The sequence below is a fragment of the Manis javanica genome, chromosome 9 (genome assembly GCF_040802235.1).
Source record: "Manis javanica isolate MJ-LG chromosome 9, MJ_LKY, whole genome shotgun sequence".
NCBI lineage: Eukaryota > Metazoa > Chordata > Mammalia > Pholidota > Manidae > Manis > Manis javanica.
The window spans coordinates 4,672,670-4,686,931 of NC_133164.1; positions in this window are offsets into that span (position 1 = coordinate 4,672,670).

Here is a 14,262-nt window from a genome sequence, read left to right on the forward strand (position 1 = left end):
CCATAAGGCATAGAAATTATTTGGCATTTAAGGGCAAAAAAAAAAAAAGCTGAAGCATTTCTATATCAAATGGGAATATCCATACCCTTTCTCTAGATAATTTTTGCCTCACTCACATATTTGACCTCTCCTAGAGTTTTAGAAAAGGACCAAGAAATGTCATGTAGAACAATTCTCTAACCATATAAATGAAGATGCAGAGACAGAGAAGTCATTCCCTGAAACCTCAGAGCTATTGAGGGACAAAACCAGCAAGTGATTTCATGACCATCCAGTTGGGTGTTTCTCTAGAGTTTCATCAGCTTGACGTACAGCCGGACGGGGTAGTGGCCCCTTGGACATATCACTGAGAGTATCTGAGTCTGAGTAACAGATAGTTCTTATTTTTCCAATCAACGAGAAAGCATTTGGAGTTATCCCATCTTTACAGCCAAAGAACATTTCTCTTCCTGGTTATGAAAATTCTCTCCTCCGTACAAAATAGGAAGGCTGCTACCCTAACCAAATTCTACCTATTTCTTTTCTAAAACCATTGGAAAATTCCATTGACTTTATCAGTGTACTATTCTAGTGTCAGCTTATCGATCATTCAAACATACTGACTTTTTCAATGTCCAGTGTTCTGTGTTCAATTTCACAACTGTAACAAATAACTTACTCCATATGAGATTTTGTGAAGAGCTTAAAACACTGAATAACCCTTCTAGGACCTCCTGGAGAAGTATCTTCTGCTATAAGAACACTGATTATTCTATTTCTGCTGCAAGTACAAATCATGGTCCTGTTCTAAAGCACTAATATTTCTCTAGGGGTGGATGGAGTAGAGGAGAAGGGCTTATGCAAGGGAAGAAATCTGGCTCACTTGACAAAAGTACTAGCGGCTCTTGGGAAGATCAGCATTGTGCAAATGCAAAGCTATTAGTATAGAAAAGCATTCAGAGGATAATATTAGCCATAATTGCATTAAATATTAATGTTAATGCAAATGGTGGCTAAGAGCTTAAAGATGAACTGTAGAAGTCAATAATAAGTAGAGCAAAAGTATACAAAATTTGTGTATTTCTGACTGCATACCCTGTAAGCCCAACAAACTGAGCAATAATGATGAACTGCTGCATGTCATGCTGTCTGTCCATCATTGTAAACTCCTTTCAGCTCACAAACTTAAAGAAAGAAGACAGCAGAACAAAAAGGCATCCTAAAGTATGGGAGAATATATTTGTAAATGACATATCCAACAAGAGGTTAGCATCGAAAATGTATAAAGAACTCACACGCCTCCACACCCAAAAGGCAAATCAGCCCTATTAAAAAATGGGCAGAGGATATGAACAGACACTTCTCCAAAGAAAAAAATTCAGATGCCCAACAGGCAAATAAAAAGATGTTCCACATCACTAATTATCAGGGAAACGCAAATTAAAACCACAATGAGATATCACCTCACACCAGTTAGGATGGTCAACATTGAAAGGAGTAGGAACAATAAATGCTGGTGAGGCTGCGGAGACAGGGGAACCCTCCTACACTGCTGGGGGGAATGTAAGCTAGTTCAACCACTGTGGAAAGCAATATGGAGGTTTCTCAAAAAACTAAATATAGAAATACCATTTGATCTGGGAATTTCACTCCTAGGAATTTACCCAAAGAAAACAAGTTCTCAGATTCAAAAAGACTTATGCACCCCTATGTTTATTGCAACACTATTTACAATAGCCAAGATATGGAAGCAACCTAAGTGTCCATCAGTAGATGAATGGATAAAGAAGACATGGCACATATACACAATATACACAATGGAATATTATTCAGCCATAAGAAGAAGACAAATCCTACCATTTGCAACAACATGGATGGAGCTGGAGGGTATTATGCTCAGTGAAATAAGGCAGGCGGAGAAAGACAAATACCAAATGATTTCCGTCCTTTGTGGAATATAACAATGACGCAAAACTGAAGGAACCAAACGGCAGCAGACTCACAGACTCCAAGAAGGGATTAGGGCTTACCAAAGGGAAGGGGTTGGGGAGGGTGGGTGAGGAGGGAGGGAGAAGGGGGTTGTGGGGTATTATGATTAGTGCACATGGTATGTGTGGGGTCACAGGGAAGACAGTGAAGCACAGAGAAGACAAATAGGGACTCTGTGGCCTCTTACTACACTGATGGACAGTGACTGCAATGGAGTATGGGGGGTACTTATAATAAGGGTAAATGTAGTAACCACATTGTTTTTCTTGTGAAACCTTCATAAGCATGCAGATCAATGATACCTTAATAAAAAAAAAGAATGTGGTGGCAGTAAATAAATGGACAAAACAATAGAAAAAAATTTAAAGAAAAAAGAGAAATCAAGGTCACCAAAATTTTTGCAATCAGCATTGAAAATTGGAACTTAAACTCAATTCACTTTCTCTGTGATGGCTTCTGATGTGGCAACCTGGCTAAACAAAAATACATTCCTCAGTTATTCAATCAACCATGAATCTAGGGATTTTGTTTATGTGGTTAGAACCCATAATTGATTGACTTTTAAAAATCAATGAAACGGAGATTATCCTAGATGGGCCTGACCTTATCAGGTGAGCCCCTTAAAAGAAGGCTTAGGGCCTCTCTGAGCCTGAATACTCCATACTATAGCTCTTACTCATGGAGTAACAATCTTCTCATTATCTTTTCTTCCTGACCCCTGCTTCGGGATTGCTTAGGCAGCTCCCACAATGTGGGAGCCAGTTCTGTGAGATAAATGGAAGTGTTCATCCGTCTATTCTCTATTTATATATCCATCTATTGTATCTGTTTCTCCCTCCCTCTCCTTCTCTCTCTTTCTCTCCTATTGGTTCTGCTTCTCTGATTGAACCCTAATGGATACACTCTGTTTTTCAGGAATCATGTGTGTGGGTTGTTGGATTTTCATGGGTAAAAGAATATGTTCTAAAAAATAGAGTTTTATTTTGCATCCATAACACGTTAGGGAAAACAACTGTTTAATTTTGCTACCATTATAGGTGACATAATCTGTTGTTGATTTTGAAAGATACCACTCCTCAAGATGGATGAGCTTTTCAAATATTTTTTAATTGGATTTCAAATGAAATTCTAAATACAATGAATCATTGGATCCTCAAAATAAAGGCTTCAAATACGTTGGCTTCAAGAAAGTTTTGGAAACAGCAAAGAACATTTGGTGTGGGTGTGAATAAAAAAGGGCTCCTGACACCTTCTATTCTTAATGGTTTATTTATTCTGTCATATGAAAATCACATAGAACACACACACATAAATACAGACCCTAGCAGAGCAAAGTGAAATATAAGCTTAGGGCCATCTCTCAACAAGTCTTAGGGATGCTGAAATTTATAAAAATACATTAAACTATAATTTAGTTCAAAGTTTAATGAAATAATTGAAATAATTTCACCTGGCTGTAATAATTATCTTCTCCATTTCTCCTAAGCAGCTTTTGGTATCTCAGTATCTTACATATATTATTGACCTCCTTTTTAGAAGTGAAAAACCAAAATATTTTAAATGATCTATCAAAAAGAATTTAAATTAATCATGCCTTCTTACTCCACTCCTAGTTAAAACTCCCTAAATAATAAAAGGCAGTATAGAGAATTCCATATGTATAACCTGATTTTTAAGATACATAGGAAAAATATCCCAAACAATATTAATTCTGGGTTGTGGAGTTACAGGGGAAGTTTTCTTTAAATTTCTACTGTTATTATGTATTATTTGTACACTTAAAATCATTTACAAAAAAATGTCAATTGTTTTAATTATTTCCCATCTGTTAAATACTGGCAATATTTTGGTATTAGAGTAGTGAGACACTACCCCTGGGGGTTTCACTGCATTTAGGATGGGAAGTGTACGCATTCTGTAATGTCCTCTCCGGGTTCCATGTACAAATTGTTCCTGTGGGGAGCAGTCCTGGTGGGTGTTTGACCCTGGATCGGGTGTGCTGACCATGCAGGATGTTTCTAGATTAACTTCCTGGGCCCTCAGTCTTCTGTGGTTAGGTTTATCAACACAACCTGATTTAATAAGAAAAGTCAAGACTATATTAATGTCTTGACGTGCATACACACACACACACACACACAGGTAGGAAGATTTAATAGTTTGAAGAATATTGCTCTGCTTTTGCAGAGACTGAGTTTAAATTCATCCTTTGAGTCTGACCGCTTCATATACACCCCTGTTCTTCTGATTGGATCATCCCTATCGTCTCCGACAGGTGCTTTGGCCTGAGGGTTCTTCCTGCATTTACTTCTTTTCTCGCTCAAGAACCTTGGTTCCCTCTGTCAGGGAGCTTCTCTGTCTCACCCGACGCTCTCTTTTGCTGAAACCACCTTTCTAATTGGAGATGGCCCGACGGACAGAGGTATGAGGAAAAGAATTCGTAAGAAGGGATATTGAGATCGTAATCTCAAAAGCTAGCAGCAGCTACCCCCAATAGTTTATGTGTAAGAATAGTGGCCCTGCTTTTCTCCCACCTCCGTGGTCCCTGCACGTGGAGAGGAGGGTCAAACATTTCCAGGGGCTTCAAACATTTTCTACTCCATGCTGGATTCAGAGAGATGGTCTCTTGAAGCCTTCAGCATGTGAAACATCTGGCCCTGTCATCTCAGAAACACAGATCATGGAGCATGACGTTTTAGCCCGTAGGCTTGCCTGGAGAAAATACTGTGGAGAGCATGCAGTGTGCTGGGGAGATTCAGTCTGATGGGGACGAAGAGGAAATGGATTCTATGAAAGGGTTTCCTCCGCTAATTGATAACAAATCAAGAATGTATTTCCAGATCATGTGACCAAAGGTGTAATTTCTTTTCAAAGTCAGATTCAGCATATTGAATGTAGCTTGTTATCTAGCATAATGATAAAGAAATCAGCCAAGCTGATGAAAAATGTTTTTAATAATAACAAAGACTTGATCATCTATGTTATAAAAATATAATTATCACGTATCAAGGGAAACAGTTGTAGGTTTTTGGAATATTGGAAGAATCAAATAACGGTGTCAAAAACAGCAATGGATAACTGGGAAGTTATATGACTTGGGTTTAAAGCCATGTGGACAAACTGATTATTTGCTTTGGTCTCAGTAAAATGGGGCCCCTTCGATTCCCATTAGGATGACAGACTAACGAGGGATGGCCCGCTCTCCCCAGTACTCGACTCTCTAGACCCAAGGAGTGAGAGGTCATCAGACATGAGAAATGGGAATGGACACTAAAGCCCTTTGACAGGCCGGGGAGGAGAGAAGGTGGTTGTTTTCTCGGAATCTGGGAAAATGATGGCCCAGAACGAGTACAGCCGGGAGCACGGATGCGAAAGGGTGAGGAACAGCATTCCCTTCTGACATTTTCTTCCTCAATCCCAGCCCAGGAAGACTTGCTGCTCATCAAGCTAAAAGCTTCTAGAAAGAAAAAAGCAGATCACCTTCTGCAGAATGAGAATCACGCAGACACTGGGCTTCTCATCAGCAGCACAGGATGGTGAAAGACAGTGTAGCAATTATGTTCAGTGTTGATAATAGCATTGAAACTAGAATTTTCCCACTTAATTATGTTCTCAGTCCTAAACATCCATAGGAATTTTAGTAGATAAAAATCTCTTAAAAGAAACAGCTCAGAAATAAGAAAAATAAGTTTAGGTTCTATGAAATATATTTCATGTAATAACAGATGAATAAATAACTTTCTATTGTTTGCTGTCTGGGGGAAAGTCAAACCTAATCATGGGGAAGGCTGAGCTTCTTTGCAGGTGAAATTGAAGAAAAGATGAGGCAGCATTTGTTTTTTGTTGTGATTCTCAGTTGTGTTTAGTTCTGTTTTTGTTTAGGAATGAAGATATAGATAAGCTTAAAAATCAATGAAGAAAATGTAATAATTATGGGCCTTTAAGAAAATTAGGGGTACTTGCCATAAGGGAAAAAAATAGAATGTTTAATTTTTAAACTAAAAGGAGAAAATATTGATGTATTTTTTTTAAAGAGAAAAGGAAAACATTATAATATATGGTTCAAAAACACATATAATAATGGCACAATAAATCGGAGAATAAGACTCATGGAAATATGTAAATGGTTATACTCAGTGATCAAGACATTCTCAGATTTATAACTTTCCCATGAAACCAGGTGTGCAATATGTTGCCTTCAAGAGACACAGTGCAAACCAAGGGATCCGGGAAGTTTGTAAATCAAGGGTTTGAGAAAGATACCAGACAAATATAAGCCAAAATAGTGATCGGAATAACAATAGAAATTCAAGGCAAAAATTTCATAGCTGTTTTTTAATTATATTTGTATTTATTATATATTTTTATGTAATAAAATAACATTAGATCTTTGGATTTCATTATGATAAACATTTATTAACCTAACAACATTGCCTCACAATATATCAGGAAACAACTAACAAAATTGCAAGAAAGAAATAATCCAAAGAAGTCCATTAGTCTTGCTTGTAGGGAAAAGAAAGTATATTAAACTTCACTGAGATACTGTGCATTATTTATAAACCCAGTAAAAATCCAAATATTTGACAACATATTCTGTTAGTGAGACCATGGGGAAATGTGTGTTCATACATTGCTGGTGTGAATGCAAAATAATTCAACACTTCTGGAAAGGAATTTGGCTGTATATAGAAAAATTCCATGTGAATTAACTCTTTGGCCCAGCAGTTCTACTGAAAATCTATCTCAAAGATGCATTTGCAAAAATACAAAATGAAATTTTCAGAGGATACCTTTTCACCATTTATTCCTAATAGCAAAAGATTGGAAACATTCAATCAGATGATCATCTACAGGAGAATGATTGAAAAACTTGATATATCCACAAGATGGAACACACGCAACTCACTCTAAAGGCACCAAAGAGGAGCTCATATGCAGTGTGGGTCTGTCGGCTGTATTATTAAACAGAAGTAGCAAAGCAGAGACAATGGTCACTCTTGAGTAAGTAGTGGGGAAGACAATATAAATTTTTCAAAAGAAACAATATAAAGATCAATAATAATTGGGTTACATTTGAGAGAAGAAATGAAGTAAATCTCCTCAGAAAGGAAAATAAAATAAATAAGCTAAAAACCTTGGAATATTAAATTTGAATTGGAAAAATCATCACAATTTTATTATGCGTTTTGCTTTGAAAAGTATATGTATTTTCCAGATGAGAAGTAATGAGCTTAGAATCAGTGCAGCACCTAACCTGTGGTCTTTAAAAACAATTCCCATTAAAGGAAGCTGGGCACATAGAGATCAGCTGATAGCAGGTCTGGGGTAGAAAGTTCATAAATTAAATTATTTCTGGAATAAACTTCCTGCCATGCCAGAAAGAAAAAAAGTTATCAAAGACTAACAGAATCCTCTTAAAGGACACAGGAACTCACCAAAGTTTCCTCCACTGGCCTAAGGGGGAGAATTTGAGCATGAAAAAGAATAATGAGGATAATAAATGTAGACACAACAAGCATATAAAACCTTATGAGTTCTTGATATTAAAATATACATATTGGTCCCCACTAGAAGTTGCTAAGACACCACCCTGTGATTCTGAAAATTGATAAAGGTGAGAAAATCAAATATTCATCCTCAATATCTTTTGCCAACTCTATTTCAGCATAAGAAAACAGTTGCTGAGGGACAGTTCTTTATGGAAGAATTCCAGCAAATAAATGCAGAAGGAATAAGAATTACAAATCAACATTTTGCCCTTTTGAATGAAATAATCAATTTAGGCAGCAAGGACCCCAAATCTCTGATTCTAAGTTTAGTAAAATTAGAATTTAATATCAAAAGGAGAGCTGAACAAAATTCCTGATAGCTGGGAACTAAACAGATGATTACTAGATGACTTCTGGGTTAAAGAGTAAATCACCCGGGAAATTATGGGATATTTAAACTGGACAGGAAAAATACTACATGTCGAAATGAGTGCAATGCAGCCAAGACAGCATGTAGCTTATGATGGATTATTTGGTGAACAAGAAAGTTGGAGATGAAAGAAGCATTCAACTGAGGAAGTTGAAAAAAAGAGCAAGAGAAGACGCTCAAGGGAACAGGAGGAAAAGGGTTAATAGAGATCTGAGGACAAATCGGTGAAATAGAGAAGTACAAAACCAAGATAGATAATGACCTATGAATTGAGGACCATGAGTCAGTCCACTTGCTGCCCTTGAGGTCCACATGAAAAACGAATGTGTAAACCAAATAGACAAAATAATTAAAAAATAAAGTGCAGACCCGGAAAGGTCCTTAGTTACACGGCAGCCCCACAGTGCCCTTCACATTCGTGGTTTGCGCTCCTTCCACTTTCTAGTTCCTTTCAAATATATTGAGTGCAATGCCTTCTGCAGCCTGAAGTCTGAGGAAGCAGTCCCTCGGGATGGCCCTCTGGTCACACGTCAGCCGCAGTGAGGGACCCCCATCATTTCAGACCAGCTGGCTGCAAACTCAACGGTCTCCTTTATTCAGTAATGCCTAAGAAAGACTCACAGAGCTCAGGGCAGGCTCGGAGGCTCAGGGTCATGTTGATTCCAGAGAACAAATGCCAAGGAAACCTCGCCAGAGACAGAGACTCCCAGGGTGAAGTCAGGAGGCCCTGCCGTCTGTCATCTCTCAGTCAACCAGGGAAGCCCTGCCAGAACTCTGGGGTCCAGGGCCGCTGAGAGAGCTCACCCACGTACTGCCTGCATGGCTGACCTTTGTCTTCCAGCTTCTCCTGAAGTTTTGGGCTATTATCTGTTTTCTCTGATATCTCCGAAAGTTGAACTTAATGCAGTGCACCCTCCAAAGCCCCACTGCAAGTCCCGTTGTCAGGCTGTCCCGTGGCCAAATCCCCAGGCAAACAAACACTCTCCTATCAGGCAGAACATTCCAGAAGCCTGGATATCGTCTCCCAGGCCCTGAGGGCAGAGCCAGATCTCTCTGGAGGTAAGGTTAATTCTTCACTACACACTGAATAAAAATATGGGGAAGTGAAGAAGATAATCCACATTTTTTAAAAGCTTTCTCGTGATCCTGATAAGACAGATTTGGAAACCATGGAGGTAGTTAAAACCTCTATTCACAGATGAAAAATCTAAAGATCCAAGAAATTAAATGATTGGTTTATGTGGCAGTGATCCCAAAGATAGTAAGAAAGGAGAGAAGTCTAGAATTTACGGGGCTTGATCGAGGTGTCAAGGGCCCGAGTTACCCAGCTGCCAAGGCGCCCAGTCACCCACACCTCATGTGCACTGTCTGCTGATTGAACAATAACCTGCCTTACCCATGTATCTATACCTATTCTATAACCTATTCACATGTTGTCACGATTAACAAAATAGAAATTCATGCAACAGCACTGCTGAATTATTTATTAATTATAATTTAGAACGTGGTAAAAGAGATTTCAAAAGGATGCTCTGCAGAGAAGACCAAGGAATAATTCAATCTATACTTTTTTTCTTTTACACCAGCAAACAGCCTTGCCCTGACCAATCCCCACGAGTCCAATTTAATTTCTCCAAAGTCAAACATTAGTAAATGTGGTAGGGCTATTGTTAATTCAATAAAACAACATGCAAGAACATTCCTGTGTTTCAATTATGTTTTAAATAATTTACCATTCATTCAGTTTCACCTGTATTTAAATTGTGCAGGAATCCTCTGGAGTGTATCGTTGCAGGGAGACCTCCTCCCCGCGAATTCCTTGCTCTTCCTTTCTTCACTTGTACCTCATAGTAGCACTCAGTATCACTGAAATATAACAATTAGATAGGAATCTAGTCTATTATTCAGCATTTTTCATATAATTAAGACTTGTTGCATAAATGTTACATTTTTCTTCAATAATTGAAATAAATCATATATTCACAAATCATTATCAATTGCTGAAATTTCTGTGATTGCTGATGTGGAATTAATGATATGGATATAATTTTTATCAAAATAATTGTTACAGGAAAGTAGGTAAACAAACTCTAAATTTTATCCAATTGATAACCAAACACTTGTTGCATAAGCATTAATTTTATTCCAGTCTTATTACATCCAACCTTGATCCTGTTCACCATGGTGACACTCCATCATCACCTCTCTGCTCCCAGATTTGTGGGCTGGTACAATCTGCTCATTCCGAGAGGGTCTTCTGGGCATCTGTCCATATGGTCCCCACTGATCAACTCGTGTCCGGTGTGGCAGGATTCCTTAGCTGCTGCCCTGGGGCCAACATGAGTTCTGGGATCTGGGTCGAGGCTCAGTGGTAGGGTTGTCCTCTTGAGATGCCCAGTCCATCCAATGTCTTCCCAGTCGTCCCCTCTCCCTGCATCCTACAAGGGAGAAGAGATGGATGGTGGTCCAAGGGACCTCACCCTCCCTGCCCAGCAAATCTGTCACCTCCCTTTTGCTCTAATTTCCTCTCCTTGCAACGGCAGGATTTCCTTTGCCCTCTTGTCTGGAGCAAACCAACACCATCCTCTCAACAAGACCGGAGTTGGGCGTCGCAGGTGACTCCTGCTTCGGGCTCCACAGGAGAACCACAGTGAGCCTCTCTCGTTGGAGGGGGGCAAACACAGGCAACGGTGCAAACTGACACTTCATTATGTCATCCTGACACACTCACATCCTCAACAAAGGATGGTTTGCTATAGTCTTTGGAAGTGATAGTAGTAGAAAGGATTTGGAAATGAGGACAAAAGTTGGTGGGTGTGAATTGGCACCCCTCCCTCCGGCACCTCCCTCCACACGGAGTCAGATCCACAGGGCCATTTATCATCACTTCTGTTTATGCTCTGCTAGGAAAAGGTTTCAGCTGTGAGATGGTAGCCACTTATTTTAATTTGATTGATGTATAGGTTGAGAAAATATTGGTATTCATTCATAATAGCTATTAGCTATAAAAATTGAACATGTACAAATTATTAGTTGGAGTTATTAACCTTTTGCTAAAAGTGTAGCGTGACTAAATAAAAAGACCCCATGTGATTTTCTCTTTGAAGGAATAAGGAACCATAGCTATCTTATGCTCTTGTAACAAATATTTATAGATGAAATGCCTACCATTTACATCGTTTACCATCATTCCGGATAAACTGCTTTCATATTTGAAGGATCAGCAAACTGCAGCCTGACAGACAAATCTGGCCCACCACTGGAGCTAAGAATGTTTTTTGTGTTTTTTAATTATTTTTTTAAAAAGTCAAAAGAAGAATAATATCTCATGACCTGTGGACATTTATGGAATTCCAATTTAGATATATGTGAATAAAGTTTTATAGGGGTGCAGCCCTGCACAATAATTTATATCGTGTCTACATGTTGTTGTGCTGCCATGGTAGAGTTGAGTCGTTGCAACAGAGAAAGGGTGGCCCACAAAGCCTAAAATAGTTGCTGTCTAATCCTTTACAGAAACACATTTGCCAACTTTTGCTAATCCCTGCATTAGAATGTGTTTGTGTGTAGGGACAGGGAAAGGGGAGAGTTGTTTTTTTTTTTTTAATGCATGTTCCCTGGTTCTATTCCAGAGGTTCTGATTGTATAGATCTATGTAGGAGAGCAGGAATCTGCATTTTTAATAAGCATCCTGGATGATATTAGCAAAAGATCTTGGGGTCACTCTGCGAGTAACATCTTAAAATCCAGATATGAGTATATGTATCACCCATGGCTATTTCCTCCTAGGCAAATAAATATTCCTTATCTCTCCAGGATATTAAGGGGGATAAGAAGATATAAATAATAAACTGTATATAGATGTTAAAAATATTTAAATAGTCCTATTTGCTAAGCCTAGGGGGCCTTTGTGCCTTTTTTTAAAAATAAACTTCCTTCCTACATACACTTGGGGAAAAAAGAAATCATTCTTTCCAAACAATATTTGTCAGAAATAATAATTCTCTTTTTCCCCAATCTCACTCAAGTTTAAATGTTTGAACAAAAAGAACATAACCAAGAATAAAAGGTGAGGGAAAAGAAACATTTCCATAACAATGTGTGTAGAGACTAACCATGCCCAGGAGGCATGCACGGCAAGAAAATGCTGTATTTAGGGATACAAAACACTTTCTGTTTCAAGCCTCAATTTTAAGACACTTGTAGGTTTTCACAATTTTTCTTCAAGGATAAAATTTCCGAGTTTATGCCTAAGAATGGCAGGGGGGATACAGCATTAGGAAATGGTTCTTTATCTGTTTCTTAACAGATAATGGGGGATGTGCGTAGAGTATAGAATATGCACAAACTAAAAGGACAAAAGAGTTGAAATGTCAGACTTAAAACTTAAATTCAGCCTCTTAGTAAGTCTTAGTACGTTTATGATAAATTTGAAAAAAAAAATGAAATAAACATGATAAATTTAAAGAATATTAATGAGTTGTGAGTCACTCAGTGGGACTCAGTGGGACTCAGTTCCGCGCTGATGGCCGACTGCTGTCAGTAGTGCATCGAACTCTCTTGGGACATTTCATGTCCTGGTTCTTGGTGTAGGGAATGTGGATCATTATGGAGTGCGGTCCAGTCTGCTTTCTCCAAGGAACCAACCCTCCCCAAGCAGATGGTCTGTGTAACAGGAGCTTCGAGCTACAGGAAAACACGTTTGAAGGCTTAGCTTGCTGAGCCCTCTCTCAGCTGCCCTGACCGCCATGCCTGGGGCCTGGTCAGCATCTTGTCTCAGCCTTGGTACCTCAGCTCCACACAGAGTGGCCTGCTCTGGCCCCAGGCCTCTCCTTTCCCTCCCGTCCCTCTCCTTCCTCTGCCCCCAAGTCTGCACATTCAGAAGAACTTGGCTGTGCCGGGACTCAAGGAGCCTTTCTTATCAACCTTTATTCCCAGGTCAGGGCCTAGGAGGAGACGCTGTAAGTGTCCTTCACAGTCTCTCCACTCACGCTTGCCTTGTGAAGGCAGAGAAGCATGCACGCTCCGTCTCGGTCCCGTCTTTTTTTTCTAAACCCCTTAGTTTTCTCAGTAGCATTTGGGCAGATAGGCAGGACAAGGCTGGAACACTGACGGCCTCTCGTCGAAGAGTAAGATGCAGGGCCCTTGGGACTGGCATCCGCCTCGTCTGGTCCCCAGAGGGACGCCGACTCCCGGGCACTGGGGCTGCCGCGGGTCAGCCTGAGGACGGGTCCCCCACCAAGGGGTCTGCGCCTTCTGAGTGACCGAGTCGTCCGGCAGGTCCCACGGGCGTGGCAGGGGCTTTGCTCTGTGGCGTCTTGTCAAGCCTTCCCACTGTCCTCTGCAAAGGGTGACTTCATCCCTAACACGGATGGCCACCAGCAGGTTCAGCTGCCCCTGCATCTTCCATGGGGGGACCCGGGACATCACCCCATCGCGCCGCACGGAAACTAAAACTGATCCGCAGCTCCGGGTCTGGAGATCGGGTCTTGGACTGAACTGCACTCCCCACGCACCCCCACCCCCACCCCCGGAGGTGTGTTCAAGTCCTTGTAACAAGGTTGGTGCGGATACAATCAGTTAAGCTAAGCTGAGCAGGGTGGGCCTTAATCCAATGACTGGTGTTCTTATAAAAAGAAGAGAGAGACTCAGACAGGCGGTGTGACAAGGGAGGCAGAGACTGGGGAGACGACGCATCTACAAGCCCAGGAGCCCCGAAGATTGTCGACCCGCCCCAGGCTGACGAGGCCAGGAGGGAGCAGCCCCTGCCGAGGGAGCATGTGGCTGCGCGCCTTTACTTCAGGCTCCCAGATGCCAGACGGTGAGGCCATAAATGCCCGTTATTATTTTAAGCTGCCTAGTTGGCGGCACCTCCCTTTGCTCCAATGGCCCTGGGAACCTCGTGCAAACCCTTCCCCCATGTCGGCTGACTCTGACATGGATGCGCTCCGTGGTGGTGCAGAAAGATGCACGAGCCCTCCCAAGCCCCCCATCAGGGAGACAGCTGCAGCCCCTCTTCTTCTGGGCCCTTCCTTATGCAGCTGACCCACGTCCCTCTATCGGAGCTGGCCTCTTGGCACAGGAAACCAGGGCAGAAATAGATTAATAATCTATGATCAGGATAGTATTTGGCCCATAAGAGCCCCGCACATGGACATGACCACAGACACCCAGTAGAGTGATGCGGGGCTTATGAACAGACAGCTGTGCTGTTTTCATTCTCTGCTATTGTCCCGAGAGCACCAGCTAAGTGTGCTGCCCGAGGCAGCCCCTGAGAAGCCTGCAGAGCGTGGAGAAGCAGGTGGAGATGGCAGGGGGGCAGTTGTGGGGAATCCTGGAGGAGCGGTTTGGATGAAGGCCCCCTGTAATGCC